We start from the raw sequence: 6,001 nt of genomic DNA on the forward strand, positions 1-6,001 counted from the left end.
ACATGGCTTAACTCAAACTGAAAATCTCCTCTTTTCCCTGTTTGCCAAGAGGAAATTTCTTGGCAACAAAAAAAGTCTAGGAAAACAAAGAAAATTGCTAAGTAACCAAATGAACAAACTAACAAGCAAAATGACAGAAAAATGATCACAAGGCCAAAAACATTGCAGCCTGTGATGAGAGCAGAGCTACATCTGAAGCCAAAGGCAGTTGAAGCAAACCAAGAAAGAAGAGGCTCACACCACTCTTCGCAATCTCTGTGCAGAGCACAAATAGAAATAGTGCTGTTTAGGCACTCCAAAGGCAGATAGTACTTTGGTTTGACAGCAGAAGGCACTTCGTCATCCCCCCAGTAGATACACACATGGACGTTGCAACACTGGAAGGAGCAAGATGGTGTTTTAATATAATAAAAAAGACTGAGTTCTCCCTGTCAGTGTAAAATAGAATGCAACCTTAAATATGGCCTCACAGTGGCTCCACCATAATTGCTTGTTCCCTGCTGTGTTCCCCATACAACAGACCTAGTACTGACATCTGGTACTAATTTAGGGTTCATCTGTTCTACAAAAACAAACATATTGTGGGGCCTCCTTTACAGCATGCTTGCCCCTCAACTTGGTTAAACCACGTTCCATCTTGTAAAGTCGATGTGACATAACTGTTTGCATTTTGGCCCTGAACCATGCTACAGATGTTGCAACGCTCAAGAGCCTGAAGTGGCTTAAACTGCAATGCTTGGGATCTTGTAGGAAGCAGCAGCAATTCCATCTCCTAAAAGAGAGTGGCATTAACCCTTTCACTCCACTCCGTAAGAATACTTCTATCTCGTTAAATATACTTATCTGCACAAATCTAACACAAGGCAGCTTAATTTTGACCATGTTTTAAGATGTGTTTATTTGATATCAGGTCAGAAAATACTGTGGGAAGTTTGTTTGACCCTGCACATAAACACATTCATCACTTATGTGTGAAAGGCTGTACACAGAACTCTCAGGGAGATAAACAAATTCATTTGGATTTAAACATGAGAGAAATGAGTTTTGGGGCCAAATGATGGGCTGTGTGAGACACACAAAACTTCATGGAAAGTACCTGAGGGGCATCCACCTCCCTTAGCAAAGGATTTATCCCAAATGCCTTTTTGATTACCTGAATATTAACTAAGATTTCATTCTTGAACATTCCAGTGTGTACATCCCCACTTACTGCTCCGGGGACTGCATGCTGACAAGGCTACTCCAGTTCCAGTTATTGCAGAAACTTCTCACGCTCTGCATGCTGTTCATTCTCATGTGGCATTCTCTTTCACTTTTTTTGCTCCAGCTACTGTTTCTCTTGCCAATAAAGATTAGCATAACCTTCAAGAAAATCTGGCAGAAGGTCACGGTCATTTCAGGGAGAAGTAAACAGAGTGAGAAAAGCATAGAATGGAATTACTAGAAGAGTGTAAGGCCTCTTTGCCCACTATGTATAGGCCATGCTGTCAAGCAAAAATATATTGGTATTTAAATCAGTTAAAACTTAAGCAAACTCTGCTAGATATCTGAGGAGTTCCATGCATCTGGAATTCAGGACTGCATTAGACCTTAAAAATATTCAAAACCTACAGTCTCTTACTCAATACAGATTGCTTTTCCATTAGTTGGGGTGTAAGCAGCAGAAGAAATAATTTGCAAATATTTGGAATGTTTCTATTTGTCATTTTTAAATCAATACATATATCTTGCTATTATCCATAGGATTTTTCTCTGCCTCTTATGTAACTGATAAAGCAGATTTTTATTTTTCCTCTAAAAAAAAGAGAAGTTGATCATATCAGTCCAGGACTTTTTCCAAAAAACCTGGAGGCAGTGAGGTTTCCATACACCAGGGCTAAAATACAGATGTTTGGCCTAAAATTGGTTTTATTATTTTTATTTTGGATTTTGGAAAAACAAGCACACAAGTCTCCACAAAAGAACACAAGTCTCCACAAAATCGCACAAGTACATGTGTTCTCTCTATTACTCTGGAAGAAAATGTAGCAACCAAAAAGAACAAAAGGAGCGGGCCTGCTTTCTCAAAGCAGTGCTTTCAGACACGGAAAAACCAAGCAGGCAGAAAACAAGTGTAATGAAGGGACTCTGACCCCACAAGAATGCCCATTTTTTCCAAATGAACCGAACAGTCTAATAAAGGATATTACCTTCCCTATAAATCTTGCTTCTCAGAAAACAAAGGCGTAATGGTTTCAAAATGCTTCTACAACAAGGAGTAGAACCAAGCCCTAGAGCAGCCAGGGTGACAAACTGGGAGAGACCAAAGGTGGAGTTCAAGCAGTATATCATCATGAGAGGAAAGAGTGGAATATATGGCTGAGTAAAAGCCTCCTGGTCTGGAAGTTTCACGAACAATTACAGGAATGTATCACTGATTTTCACACACACCACCTGAGGCGTGTGCTCTTCATCGGGTGTTTGAACTTTGCTGACAATTCTTGACACAGGATGGGATTGACTTGAACAATGAATAAAAGCTAGCTAATACAGACACTGTGAAATATAAATAGAGGAGTTAGCAGCAGAGTTTCCATCAGAATTTGCAGAACAGTGTTTATAAGTTTTGCTGTATACATGTAGTTTTGCTATAGCAACAAAGATGAATAGTCATCATTTTCTGTGACCAACACCAAATCTAGTATTATCTATATCCTTCCTTGTGAATAGAAATGATTTCACCTCTACATGAGGTTCACTCTGATAACCAAAATGGGGAAGAAATCCATGATACTGAAGTTCATATACTGTCCATATGTGGGATTCCCCAGTGGATCAGCTCAGTTGGTATGACAGGAGACTTCCAGTTTCCCAATGTCAAGTGAGAAACTACAAATATTAATCTGTTTTCACTCTACATTTTGAGAGTCTCTAAAGTCTATTACTCCCAGCTGAAAGTATCAAATCTCACCTGATAGTGTGTGAGGCATCAGAAAGAACAGCAGGTAAAAATGATCTATTAATTTAGCAGAGGAAAATGCAGAGAGCTGATGTTCAGCTCAAACCAGAGTACACAAAAGTGCCCCAGCAATATCTTGGGCATGTGCCTAAGATGTATTCCACAATACACAACAGACAACAGGAAACACTAAGGGCAACTAAAAAGGTTTGAAGCCAGGATTATTTATTTATTTCAGCTGATTTTCAGCCACTAAAAACATTAATCAATCAGCCAGCTGAGAAAAGCAGAAAGAAGCTACCCCAGCTGATACTTTAAAAACCTTAAACTCTTTTTTTACAAGCAAAATTAAAAAGCAGGCAGAAAATGATGGAGTTCAATAGTAGGGGTGGTAGGTGAAGTAAGAGAAGGTTTTGGTTCAATAAAACAGCAAGGTAACTTCTATAGAAAGAAAAGATCACATGGTATTATGGCTTTAATTTCAGCCAAATATGTACCAGTCTTCTGGTTGACAGATGAAGTAGTCAGGAAGACTTAATCTACTCAAACTACATGAAAGGAGAGAATCATGATGACAGAACAAGACATACATATCCAAGCACATAGGCCAAATAAAAGCATCATTTTTTATGACAAAACAAAAAGCAAGTAAGTATGCTGAGAGGTAACATGAGTACTATCATGTGGAGCTTGGAGAGTCAATAAGGGTAGTTGGAAATGGTCATGTAGGAGAAAAGAAATTATGTGATTAATAATAGAGAAACCTGATGGGGTAAGTCCAATGGGTTTTGGAGGATTGTATTTCATGTCTAATGTGTTCCATAAAAGCTACAGTGGAAAATCAGATCAGGTGGTGGTGATATTTTGCATCCAATATCCTGCTATATGATTAGAAGGTCATAGATGACTGAGTGGGCTCCACAGCATTTGTGATTAAAGTACTAATTAGCCAAACAAACAAAATCAAACTAGAAAGTCTCTTCAACAGACTACCACATTTCACAAAATTGTAGGAGCTTCCCCTCAAAAACTCTGGTTGTAAGAGCAGAAAGGAAAATTCTGTTACCCAAAGTGACTTTCATCCTACAGATCATTTTCTCAGTCTACACAATCAGTAATACAACTTCAGAAATTTCTAGAAGCAATGGAATTTTTCTTAGCACAGAAATCCTACATGGGATATCAAGTAACCCAGTAATGTCCATTATCAATTACTCACCATAATGGACCTCATTATGATAAATAAGGAACAGTTAGTGGCTTTTACAAAAATTGAAAAATTGAAAAATTGCCCAATGAAATGAGGCTTGATTTATTTAATGCAAACAGGATATGTCACCAACCTGAAATATCTCTTGTTGGATCTTTTAAAACCTGCAGGTTTTTGAAACTGAGAGGAACAGTTGAGATTAGAGTTGAGAAAATACATTTAAATGAAGAAGTGCTAAAACAACTGGGAATTTTTCAGGAGCATCTTGCTGGAGCCCAAGAAGCCAAGATCCCTCAGATTCAAAAAAGTATACTTGACTGAAGAAGATCTTCTTGGTGAAAGCAATCACATAAATTGTGTATTTACACCTATATACATACACAAACATATAGCATGTATACGTGGAGAGGGAATTAAAAAATCAATGAGATTACTATAAAATACAAATAGAAGCAAACGGGTAATGAGGTGAGTAACTCAAATGAATGAATGAGTTTTCATAAATCATCAAATTTTAAATAATAAGGCATTTAAAAGTATTCCAGAAGCAATAAACTCGGTGAATTAATTATAAGTCAATAGCTAGATTCAGACAGTGGGATAGTGCAGTGGGATGAAGGAAAAGCAGAAATGTCCAGTAGATTTTTCAGTGGAATTTGGAAGGAATCAAGATGTGTAGCTACTTCTGAATGTATTACTGATAGATCAAATAGTTAGCCATGCATATCCAAGGAGGATATGAGGTAGTCTCTGTGGCAACTAAACATTTACAAACTCAGATATCTTAGATTCAAGAGTCTTCAGCTATCTGAGGAAACCTCTAAATCATTAGTATGATTTTCTGGCAAACAACCAGGAGTAATTAAATAGAAAAATTAAAAAAGATTGGAAAACCATCAACATTGTCATTGAGAGAATCTTGTAGTTAGTCTTCATTGTTCTGGACTAAAAAAGGGAAATTTATTAAGGCAAATACTGACTATTTTAAAGGTTATCTCAGATGCAAAGTGCGAACTGCAGATACCTGAATAGTGACACTTAAAGAATTAATAACTTGACCTAAGGAGATAAAATCAAATGAAAAATAAAATTACCAGAAAGAATCTCATTAAGTGTTACAATGATAAGCAAAATAGACATATAACCCTTACAAAGGTGCTGATGAAAACAGCTTCATTAAAATAAATGTCTGAAATCACATCTTAGTATTATATAGTAGTCAAAGACAGCTAGCTTGAATTTGAAACAATAAACTGACACCCAGAACAAAGTGCCAACTCCAATAATTACATAATATAAGCACAGATTTTTTTCATTAACCAATCCAATAAGGTGTTCTGTTTCTTTCCACCCTTGCCTCTTAGCAAAGTTTCAATAATCTAAGCAACATCCTCCTGGAAAAGCAGATATAAACTGGTAGTAAAACAGATCAACCAACAGGCCTAGTGGACAGACATAATCTGTATGCATCTAAATCAGAGTTCTGTTGTGGCATTTAAAGCAAATACCTGTAGCGGGTTGGGTTTGTAACCAGGCAGAAACACCAATTTAGTGTAGTGGTTTGGTCCAAGATACTCATTACTGTTTATCTTCTGTGAGATAAGAATTAGGAGGAACGCAAAGCAGGCACCAAACTTGAAAGAATATAAAGAAGTTTATTAACAGACCTAAAAGAAAGCAAAAAAAAAATCATACCACACCTTCAAAACTCTTCTACTCCCCCACCTTCCTCCCTTCTCCCACTGACAATGTAAAAAGACAATCCTTGAGATGTTCAGTCTGTTTACCACTTCCATAATCTTGTTCAGTCCATTTAGGAAGAGGAGTCTCTCTTGCCCATGCTATGAACACAG

This window comes from Corvus cornix, chromosome 1A (genome assembly GCF_000738735.6).
Source record: "Corvus cornix cornix isolate S_Up_H32 chromosome 1A, ASM73873v5, whole genome shotgun sequence".
Lineage (NCBI taxonomy): Eukaryota > Metazoa > Chordata > Aves > Passeriformes > Corvidae > Corvus > Corvus cornix.